The following is a 12,372-nucleotide window of genomic DNA, read 5'->3' on the forward strand; positions in this document are numbered from 1 at the left end:
GGCTTTGCCGGCGAACCCCGGCTTTCGGCTTCACGTCCTGCGGGGCACTGTTTTGTGCCTGGCTGGCCACGTCCTCGTCCTAGTCCTCTGTCCCTGGGCCCCGCACTCACCGGGCCCTCGGGTTAGAGGGCCACTTGTTGATCTGAAGGTCAGAGGGCACCGGGTAGTGCCATTGTCAAGCTCCCTGCCACCTTCCCCTCGCGAGCCTGCTCGTGTCTGCCAGCCTCTCCCGAGCGGGCGGCGCATCTGCCAGGAAAGTCGTGTTCGCTGACTTTGAAGGTGTAGAAACAAGTGGGGGAAGAAAGCACGAAAATAGTATGTGATTTAAAAAAACGAAACAGAAAAGAGCTGTGTCGTTTTAAAGAAAAGCCGAATGTTTCGAGCTCCCATGTTTAGCTGCATCCTTCAGTCGGCAACGGAGAAGGCGGTTTTAAAGGCTTGACCAGGGAATTGTTTTTACCTTGTCGGGTTGCTGCTGGCCCCAGTGCTTAATCCTGATTTTTATTTAGCGTGCCCCAAGTAAAAACTCAGTTCCCCACACCTGCCCTGGTGAAGAGGCCAGTAAAGCAGTTTGCAGTTTCGAAAGCTGCCTGGGCATCGAGGCAAAAGCCCCGTGGGTCTCCTGATAAAACTCGAGGGCCTTCTGTCTCAATTCCGACCTGTCGAAGTTCGCAGGAGAGTGTCTTTGAGAATTGAATTTTCATGGACTCCCTGACATGGACCATACAGTCAACGTTAATAAATCGTTAATAAGGTTGCTGGGAGGTAGAAAACTGTCATCGCTGATAAAGTACTCTTTGCCGTAGGATGAGACTTGACATAAGACAGATACCTGTTTGACCTCATTCGGCAGGTTTGGCGAACTAAACACCGAGCCGTGGCCATCACTGAAGAGTGTGCTCGGTGTTGGATAGTGTGCAAATGCGGGTCCAGATGAGGGGTGGGGAACCTTTCTTCTGCCAGGGACCATTTGGATATTTATAACATCGCTGGCGGGCCATACAGAACTATCAGCTTAGCAATGAGCCTGCTGTATTTGGTCAAACATTTAATTAGCTCACCTCTAACGCCGAGGCAGGGCTGAAAATGATTTCCCACCCCTGGTCCAAATAGATAACCTGTATATTGCATTTGTGTGTAGAGAGGATGAGTTTGCTTAGGCATCATCTGAGCTTTGCAGTGATTCGGGGGTCTTCGGTAGGATCCCTTTGGAAGTCACAGCTGAGAGAACCGTGCAGTGACGAAGATGAACTGCGTGTGTCTGACTGGATGGTACTCGTAGACAACTTGGAAATCAATTCAGCGTCACTCTCAATAGGATGTTTGCTTCCTTTCATCCAGTGATGTGTCAAAGGATTCTTATTGGTGGTATTTTGTATACATCGCACCAGTGTAGATAATCAGTACTTTGACATTAACTCGGATTTTTCCATAACGTGGGTATGCCAGGGATGTTGGAATTACAGGTGTAGCCAAGGGATAGCCATTGGAAAAGCTTGCGAGGCCATAACGTCCTAGGTCCTCTATGAACTCTTAAATGTAGCTGTTGCTGATGGTGTGATTTATGAATTAGAGTTTAGGCCGGAGCTTTGCCTGTTGCTGGCTGATGGCCACATCCGGTAAGGGGAGTTGGGGGTTGGGGAGCATCAACAAGCAGGAACGGCATTGCTGCCCAGTACCGTCCAACTAATCCAGTAAAATGTATTGGTATATAAAAGGTACAGACATTATAGTAGAGACTGTAGAGGGGTATTAATTTTTATTAGCCTCTGGTCGCTGTGGAGTGGTACAAGCAAGTTTTGTAAAAGTTTATAGGAATTGGTACAGATCACTTCCAGTTGGAGTGATAATATGAGATAGGTCTTTTAATCTACGATTAAAAATTATTTATAGACGTTTGGCACTGAAGGGAGGTTGAACTATAATAACTACCAAAATCTTAAGGACTTTATGCCTGCTACACACGCATGGCAAAATTACAAGTAGAAACCAAGGCTCTTGGCCCTACATTTTGCATAGCATTCCTATGGGAATTAATTATGTATTAAAGTTTTATCATCCAAAAGGAAACTATTTTTCCCCAGGATTTCTAGAGCTTTTTTTTATTAAAGAAAAAAAATTTTTTAAATATATTTTATTGATTTTTTAGAGAGGAAGGGAGAGGGATAGAGAGTTAGAAACATCGATGAGAGAGAAACATCAATCAGCTGCCTCCTGCACACTCCCCACTGGGGATGTGCCAGCAACCAAGGCACATGCCCCTGACCGGAATCGAACCTGGGACCCTTGAGTCCGCAGGCCAACGCTCTATCCACTGAGCCAAACCGGCCAGGGCAAAAAATTTTTAATTCTGTAGCTAGAAAAATTTAGTTTGTACTTAGTTGCTTTAGTTACAGAACTTTTGAAGCCTGATAATAATACTTCGTCATTCTCTAAAGCTTTTCTTCTACAGCCAACTTTGCACTTTTATGTACTTAACTGTCTTATAAATGTATGCCCTCACTCACACAAATTATTAATCTAATCTAATAAAAGAGAAACATGCAAATTGATGTACCTCCACTACATCCACAAGCCACGCCCACCAGCCAATCAGGAGCAAATATGCAAATTAACCCAAATAAGATGGCAGCAGCCACGGAGCTGGAGCAAGCAGGAGGCTTGGGTTGCCCCCAACAATGGAGGAAGCCAAGCTTCCCGCCTGCCCTGCCGGCCCTGATCTCCGCTCAAGGCTACAAAGTTTCAATTACAGAAGATAAATAAATCCCAGATACCTGCTTCCAGCCCCCAGTTGTGGCCAGCCTAAAAACAGCCCTCAGCCCCTCACCCAGGCTGGCCAGGCACCCCAGCGGGGACCCCCACCCTGAAGGGGCTGTGGGCAGCCTGAAAACAACCCTCAGCCCCTCACCCAGGCTGACCACACCCCCATGGGGTGAAGGTCCCCACTGGGGGGCTCAACCAGCCTGCAAAAAGCCATCAGCCCCTCACCCAGGCTGGCCAGGCACCCCAGCGGGGACCCCCACCCTGAAGGGGCTGTGGGCAGCCTGAAAACAACCCTCAGCCCCTCACCCAGGCTGACCACACCCCCATGGGGTGAAGGTCCCCACTGGGGGGCTCAACCAGCCTGCAAAAAGCCATCAGCCCCTCACCCAGGCTGGCCAGGCACCCCAGCGGGGACCCCCACCCTGAAGGGGCTGTGGGCAGCCTGAAAACAACCCTCAGCCCCTCACCCAGGCTGACCACACCCCCATGGGGTGAAGGTCCCCACTGGGGGGCTCAACCAGCCTGCAAAAAGCCATCAGCCCCTCACCCAGGCTGGCCAGGCACCCCAGCGGGGACCCCCACCCTGAAGGGGCTGTGGGCAGCCTGAAAACAACCCTCAGCCCCTCACCCAGGCTGACCACACCCCCATGGGGTGAAGGTCCCCACTGGGGGGCTCAACCAGCCTGCAAAAAGCCATCAGCCCCTCACCCAGGCTGGCCAGGCACCCCAGTGGGAATCTCCACCCTGAAGGGGTGTGGCCAGCCTGAAAACAGCCCTCAGCCCCTCACCCGGGCTGACCAGGCACCCCAGCGGGACCCCACCCTGATCCAGGACACCCTTCAGGACAAACCAGCTGGCCCCCACCCGTGCACCAGGCCTCTATCCTATATAATAAAATCAGGCCTAAGCCCGCAGGTGGACATCCTCCGAGGGGTCCCAGACTGCGAGAGGGCACAGGCCAGGCTGAGGGACCGCCCCCCCCCCGCCCCGAGTGCACAAATTTTTGTGCACTGGGCCTCTAGTTAGAATATATTAATGAACTAATGTAAATTTGTTCTATCAAGGGAGAAACATTGAATAAATGGTTTATCATTATCGTTATCAAATCATGAAGGATAATATTACTTTAATGTGATAATTCATTGGTGGTACTTGTCCCAAGGTTTGCAAATAAAGAATGTCAGGTTGGTGTGGCTCTGTTGGTTGGAGCATCATCCTGTACACTGAAAAGTCTCAGGTTTGATTCCCAGTCAGGGCACATACCCAGGTTGTGGGTTCAATTTTCAGTTGTGGACCCATGTGGGAGGCAACTGTTAGATGTTTCTCTCCCTCTCCCTTCCTCTTTCTCTAAAATTAAAAAAAAAAAAAAAAAGAAGATAACCAAATAGCTTTAATTTCTGGATTTCATAACCTGAGCCTTAGTATGGTTAGTAAATTGCTGTCAGGTTGTTCTGTTCTCCCTCCCCTCTCTCACCCCCAAATCCACAATTGAAGTAGACACGTAAGCAGTGAGATTCTGCTTTTGCTGCATTATAGAGGAATGCCTTTTTTTCCCCTGAATATCCAGCTCAGAGTACTGGAATTTTATCACCACACCCATTCTCCCACTTGTTAACATTGAGCAATGGGTCTTTGGTCAACCAGAATAACTGTGAGATTACTCAGTGCTAATATTCTTGAGAAACTGACTTTAATCCAGGGATCTAAATTTCTCTGAAACAATTTACTTTCAGTGTTCTGTGACCAACAGATTTTTACAAAAAATGACTTGGAAGAGGGAGGAATGGCAAGATTTTAGAATTTTTAAGGAAATTTTTGAATGGATAAAATAAACTGATTCTTAAGGCTCATTGTTATTGAAAGAAAATCAAGTGTATGCCGTTAATCTTTTCTTATAAATTTACTGGAACAATTCATGAAAATGACTTTCAGAAGAAAATTATTGGTAACATACTGCAAAAGGATGACATTTATATCTTTTCTAGCCCTTTTGTTTGTGTCCCTATCATGGCATTATCGAATAGAAATATAAGCCACATATTTAGTTTTACATTTTTATGTGAAAATTTAAAACATGTGAAATTAATTTTAATTTAATCCAATAAATACAAAATACCATTTGTTAAAAAAATAAAGTACAGCCCTAACCGGTTTGGGTCAATGGATAGAGCATCAGCCTGCGGACTGAAAGGTGCCAGGTTCGATTCCGGTCAAGGGCATGTACCTTGGTTGCAGGCACATCCCCAGTAGGGGGTGTGCAGGAGGCAGCTGATCAATGTTTCTCTCTCATCGATGTTTCTAATTCTCTATTCCTCTTCCTTTCTCTCTGTAAAAAATCAATAAAATATATTAAATAAATAAAGTACAGTATAACACTTATATCACATCTTATTCACACTAGCCACGTTTTTAATATATTTTTATTGATTTCAGAAAGGAAGGGAGAGAGAGAGATAGAAACATAAATGATGAAAGAGAATCATTGATCAGTTGCCTCCTACACACCCCCCACCAGGGACTGAGTCTGAAACCCCGACATGTGCCTTGACCAGAATCAAACCATGACTTCCTGGTTCATAGTTGGACTCTCAACCACTGAGTCACACTGGCTGGGCTACACTAGCTACATTTTAAATGCTTAGTAGCCACATATGGCTAGAAGCTACTGTTCTGGGCAGTGCAAGCCTAGATTTTTTTTTTTTTAAAGAAAAAATATTAACCGTTACCCTTGGTGAGGGAGAAACAATATTAGAGAGAACAACTTAGGTCATTTGAGAAATGGGAGATGGGAAGATGCATTTTTCACAATCATTGAATTATCTACTAGATCATGTGGTAAAAGCTTATAAAGCAAGTCCTTCACTTATGAACATCATGTGTTCCTAATATCCTGTTATCACTGATGTGTAGCTGTGATGATGGGAGGAGCTTTCTATCATTTGGTTTCAGTTTGGTTGAAAAGAGAAAGATGCTTCAGAAATAACTGCACTAATGTAGTTCTTCAGATATGTTGTGTGAAAAGTGGTTTTGTACTCTTCTCACATCTTCCCACATAAAATATCATGTCTTGGGAAATATACTTTGTTTCTGCTTGAACATTTTTATATGTATATGTATTTAGATATATCTAGTACAGGTTTTTTTTTGTGTCTATAATCATAAAACAAAAGGGGCCTTTTAAAGTTTCTAATAAGTAGGAGTTAGTATATTTATATGTGGGCACAAAGGGGATTATATGTGTGTATATATGTAAATTATATGTAATGTATATAATTATTATATTATCTGAAATGTATATATATTAAACAGGTTTTTCATTGCCTGCAGGAAAGATGAAGATAGGATCATTGGTTTTGTCGATCAAATGGTCCTTGATGACCCTTTTAGGCAATTTTATCAATGGTAGGTGACAGATTTCAGGGTGACAGGAGGTGATGAGGAAGCAGAGACAGCAACATAGACAACTCTTAGAGATGGGGTAAAGGAAAGTGAAGAGCAAGCAGGGTCTGGAAAGGAATGGTTTTGGATTGTGGAGACCTGAGAAGTATTGATTGATTGGAGGAGCCTGTAGAAGGGTGGGATTGAAAGTTTGAGAGAGAGGGCAGGGAAAGAAATGGATAAATGATAAAACTAGATCACTTGGCTTTTACTCTGGAATTCTTCTCTTATCCTGTATCAAGATGTTAAACCTCAAATTTAAATGTAGCTTCCCCTCTAAATCACAGTGCATCAATCTGTTACATTTCTGTGTCACATATATCAAAACTTTGTACAGTATCTTTTTCCAGGCCTTGATAATATTAGTGGGCTTAAGCATTTATTCATATTGCAACATTTGGGGCTTGCAAGAATTGTTACAGTATTTTATTTTGGGGATATAATTAATCATTTATAAAATGTTCCTAAAAGTTAAGTCCCCTTATTAATAGGCATAAGGAAAACCGTCTGTTGCAATAACTTGATTTTACTTGATTCTGTAAACCTTTAACATTATAGATATTGTTTAGTTATATCACAAAAATAACATATGTATAATTTATTGTCTCTAAAAAGTTTTATTTTTCTAAGGAATTATTAGTAGTTTAAGATGGAAGTTTCATTTTGCCCTTAAATAAAGAAGGGGCCTTTTAAAGTTTCTAATAAGTAGGAGTTAGTATATTTATATGTGGGCACAAAGGGGATTATATGTGTGTATATATGTAAATTATATGTAATGTATATAATTATTATATTATCTGAAATGTATATATATTAAACAGGTTTTTCATTGCCTGCAGGAAAGATGAAGATAGGATCATTGGTTTTGTCGATCAAATGGTCCTTGATGACCCTTTTAGGCAATTTTATCAATGGTAGGTGACAGATTTCAGGGTGACAGGAGGTGATGAGGAAGCAGAGACAGCAACATAGACAACTCTTAGAGATGGGGTAAAGGAAAGTGAAGAGCAAGCAGGGTCTGGAAAGGAATGGTTTTGGATTGTGGAGACCTGAGAAGTATTGATTGATTGGAGGAGCCTGTAGAAGGGTGGGATTGAAAGTTTGAGAGAGAGGGCAGGGAAAGAAATGGATAAATGATAAAACTAGATCACTTGGCTTTTACTCTGGAATTCTTCTCTTATCCTGTATCAAGATGTTAAACCTCAAATTTAAATGTAGCTTCCCCTCTAAATCACAGTGCATCAATCTGTTACATTTCTGTGTCACATATATCAAAACTTTGTACAGTATCTTTTTCCAGGCCTTGATAATATTAGTGGGCTTAAGCATTTATTCATATTGCAACATTTGGGGCTTGCAAGAATTGTTACAGTATTTTATTTTGGGGATATAATTAATCATTTATAAAATGTTCCTAAAAGTTAAGTCCCCTTATTAATAGGCATAAGGAAAACCGTCTGTTGCAATAACTTGATTTTACTTGATTCTGTAAACCTTTAACATTATAGATATTGTTTAGTTATATCACAAAAATAACATATGTATAATTTATTGTCTCTAAAAAGTTTTATTTTTCTAAGGAATTATTAGTAGTTTAAGATGGAAGTTTCATTTTGCCCTTAAATAAAGACATATTACTTTAATGTTTAAAAGAACCACTAAACCTCTAATTTTCTCTTCATTGTTCCACTGATTTGCTTGATCAGTTGAATTATTGAAGGTAGGCTGGAGTGTTATTATGGATGAGTGTGTTTTACTTTAAAAATAGGGTTTCTGTCCTAAGAATAGATAGGTATTTCCTTCAGTCTGCTTTTTCAATCTGGAAAAATGGCTTGAAAATGTTTGCTTTGCTACCTAATATTGAAAAGAGTTTTTATTATAGTGTTTAAAAAGTAATACACATTAAAGGTAATATATATGAGTATGTGCTCATTTACAAAAAATAAACAACACAACGGAGTACAGTATTAAAGTTCACTCCAGCCCTGGCCCAGTAGCTCAGTTAGTTAGAGCATCCATCCTAAATGTCAAGGTTGGGGGTTTGATCCTCGGCCAGGGCACATATAAGAATCAACCAATGAATGCATAAATAAATGGAACAACAAATTGGTATTTCTCTCTCTCTCTCTCTCTCTCTCTCTCTCTCTTAAAAATCAATCAATTAAAAAAATTTTTTAAAAAAGGTTCACTCCACACCAGCCTCACCACCCCACCCCATCTCTTCTTCCTTGAGTGTAGGGGTTATCACTGTTTACAGATAGATGTTTATTCTTCCACACCATTTTTGTGCGTATATGTTATATTTTATACAAATACTAGAGACCCAATGCACAAAATTTGTGCAAGAGTAGGCCCTTGCAGTCCCGGCTGCCTGCGACCCCTCTCCCTCCCTCTCTCCCCTCTTCCCCCTCCCCCCCCAACTGGTCTTTCTGGTGAGGTTGTTTGGTTTTGTTTTTTACATAAATGAGACCTTAACATTGTTTTGTAACTTGTGTTTGTTGTTACTGCTGTTCATTTAACAGGTCTTGGTGAGTTCTCAAATTCAGTGCTGATAGATCTACCTCATTGTTTTTAACCACTGTGTAGTGTCCCATAATATAGATATTAGTTTCAGGTGTACAGCATAATGATTTGACATTATTATAACTTATGAAGTAATCCCCCCATTAGTCTAGTACACACCTGACACTATACATAGTTATGACAGTATTATTGACTATATTCTCTATGGTATAGTTTACATCAGGGGTCCTCAAACTACAGCCCGCGGGCCACATGCAAATACAAATATTGTGTTTGCTCCCATTTTGTTTTTTTACTTCAAAATAAGATATGTGCAGTGTGCATAGGAATTTGTTCATAGTTTTTTTTTTTTAACTATAGTCCGGCCCTCCAACGGTCTGAGGAACAGTGAACTGGCCCCCTGTTTAAAAAGTTTGAGGACCCCTGGTTTACATCCTATGACTATTTTGTAACTGCCAGTTTACACTTCTTTGTCCCTTTAGTTTTCCATTTTTTTATCATTATAAACTATCATCATTGAACACCTGTGTACCAGTATGTTTATATACAAATTTGGATGTTTTAATCAGATAGCATGAAACAAAATGCTGATAAATTTTTAGAAGCTATCTCAGTCCTAACATTGGTGGGAACAGCTTAGGAAAAGTACCACCTTCTTCCCCTATCTCAGGGGTCGCCAGGTCTTGCTTTCACATTACTTTTTCTCATGGGTTTCATCAGTCTTAACAACTATCTATTTTGAGAGTGGTACTTGGGAAATGACTTCCTCTCATTATCTCCTTCACTACATTTCTTGGCAATGTCCTAATTGCTTTCCTTCTACTTTTAAGGAATCTTTATATAACGTACTCATCATTAACTGTGCTTAGCACTTTTTTGGTTTATTGAATCCAAAGGACTCTATAAATCCAAGTTAATATAGTGTAACTTCCTTTAGCTTCTATTTGGGGGTCATAAGAAAACTGGAGGAGAACCAAGATGGCAGTGTAGGTAAACGCCAGTACTTGCCACCTCTCAATTACATCAAAATTACAACTAAAATAAAGAACCACCTGAAATCTGGCTGAATAGAAGTCCTACAACTAGAGAAGTAAAGAAAAAAGCACATTTCCCAGCCAGCATGGCTCTGTGGTTGAACGTCGACCTATGAACCAGGAGGTCACAGTTCTGTTCCTGGTCAGAGCACATGCCCGGGTTGTGGGCTTGTTCCCCAGTAGTGGGTGTGCAGGAGGCAGCTGGTGATTCTCTCTCCTCATTGATGTTTCTCTCCCTTCCTCTCTGAAATCAATAAAAATATATGTTTTTAAAAAGAAGAAAGCACATTGAGACTGGTAGGAGGGGCAGAGACGTGGACTAAACTGTTCTGACACCCATGTGTGCCTTTTTTTTTTTTTTTTTCATCAGGAGGGATATTTTGGTTGCAGGGCCTCCCGTGAGGAGCAAGGTATCCCAACCGCCCACCAGACCCCCAGCCCAGGGTTCCAGTGCCAGGAAGAGAAGTCCCTCTAACTTTGGGCTATAAAAACCAGCAGGGATTGTGGCTGAGTGAACGGAGGCTGCTGGAGACCCAGGCAGTCCCTCTTAAAGGGCCCATGCAAGAACTTACACAGTCTCAATCCCTCTGAGCTCCAGCACTGGGGCAGCAGCTTGGGGAGGAACTGGATTGTCTAGCATTGGAACAAGAACTTGGGGGCGGCTTTTTCCCAGATGGGTTCTCGCAGGGATCATTGTTCCTATGCTGAGACCTCCCCCATCACAGAGCTGACTGGCAGCCATATCTGAGTTTCCATTAGCCTGGCTCATACTGTTCGTTTAGCCTTGATGATTCCCTGAGACCCTGCCCCGTCCAACTTGCAGCCACACCCAGCTGTTTGCAGCTGTTTTTCCATATGAATAACCTGTCCTGGTTCCGGCTTCAGACTTTATTAAAATCTCTCAAACAAGCAGCAGTTGGCATCAGTGTGCCCCATTCCTCTCAATAAGAGGCCACTAGGGGTCTGGCACTAGCAGCAGCCTGACTTGCTTCACAGCTTGGCCTCGCCTGGACAATCCCAAGCCCAATACAAGTAGCAGCCATGTGCAGATCGCTCTGTAGCTCCTGCCAGGTGGCCTGAGAGCCAGTACACCCAGTGAACAGCTTCAGACTATACAAGATTACAACTCTATACATCCACGAGCGACACACTCAAGGGGCAGACTCAGTGAGTACCAAATTCCCTCTGAAGCAAGTCCTGCTCCATAGGGGTATCTTCTGCACAGTAACTCTTCCACTGTAGTTGCAGCTGGTCCTCACAGTCAATTGGTCTGGAGGTCATTTCCTTCCAGTAAGACCAACAGCAGTCAAAGCTCAATTACAAGACTGCACACAGGGGTACACCTAGAGTGCCCAGCTTAGGTGACTGGGGAGGCTGAGCCACAGGGCCTTACAGGACACCTACTACACAAGACCATTCTACCAATTTCAGGAGATATAGCAGCTCTACCTAATACATAGAAACAAACACAGGGAAGCAGCAAAAATGCAGAGACAAGGAAACATGTCACAAATGAAAGAACAAGAAACTTCCAATTAAAATGGAAGCAAACAAACTACTGGATACAGAGTTCAAAACAATCATTATAAGGATACTCAAGGATCTTAATGAGAGCTTCAAGGGATTTAGTGAGAATTTCAAGGATCTTAGAATTTCAAAGACATGAAAAAGGACCATTCAGAAATTAAGCCTACGCTAACTGAAATAAAGAATGATTTAGAGGGATTCAACAGTAGAGTAGAAGATTCTGAGAATCAAATCTACAATTTGGAATATAAGGAAGCAAAAAACACCCAATCAAAACAGCAAAAAGGAAAAAGAATATGAAGATAGTGTAAGGAGCCTCTGGGATAACTTTAAGCATACCAACATTCACATTATAGTGGTACCAGAAGGAGAAGAGAGAGAGCAAGATATTAAAACCCTATTTGAAGGAATAATGACAGAAAACTTCCCCTTCCTGGTGAAAGAAATAGACTTACAAGTCCAGGAAGCATAGAGAGTCCCTAACAAGTGGCCCACACCAAGACAAATCATATTAAAATGCCAAACGTTAAAAACAGAATTTAAAGCAGCAGGAGAAAAGCAGTTACTTACAAGGGAGCGCCCATACAACTTTCAGCTGATTTCTCAACAGAAACTTTGCAGGCCACCAGGGAGTGGCAAAAAATACTCTTAAGTGATGAAAAGCAAGGACCTACAACCAAGATTACCCAGCAAAGCTATCATTTAGAATTGAAGGTCAGATAAAGAGCTCACAGACAAGAAGAAGCTAAAGGAGTTCATTACCACCAAAGCAGTATTACATAAAATGTTGAAGGATATTCTTTAAGAAGAAGGAAAAGGCTGAGGAAAATATGAACAATAAAATGGCAGCAACTACATATTTAACAACAATTGAATCTAAAAATCAAAATAAACGAACTTGGAATCTAATGAACAAAATAAACTAATGAACAAAATAGAACCAGAGGCATAGAAACATGGAACAGACTGATGAATCTCAGAGGGAAGAGGGGAGAAGGGGCCGGTAGAGATTAACCAAAGAGCTTCTGTTGCATATATGCCTTACCTATGGACACAGACAATAGGGTGGTGAAGGGGACAGGGTGGA

General features: G+C 42.0%; 1 protein-coding gene across 2 annotated transcripts in view; it reads left to right on the plus strand.

Annotated features, from left to right (window-relative positions):
- The window catches only part of CALU (calumenin), a 37,868-nt gene that overhangs the window by 414 nt on the left and 25,082 nt on the right, over window positions 1-12,372 (plus strand). The window lies entirely within an intron of this gene.

The sequence above is a fragment of the Myotis brandtii genome, unplaced genomic scaffold (genome assembly GCF_000412655.1).
Source record: "Myotis brandtii unplaced genomic scaffold, ASM41265v1 scaffold280, whole genome shotgun sequence".
Taxonomy (NCBI): Eukaryota; Metazoa; Chordata; class Mammalia; order Chiroptera; family Vespertilionidae; genus Myotis; species Myotis brandtii.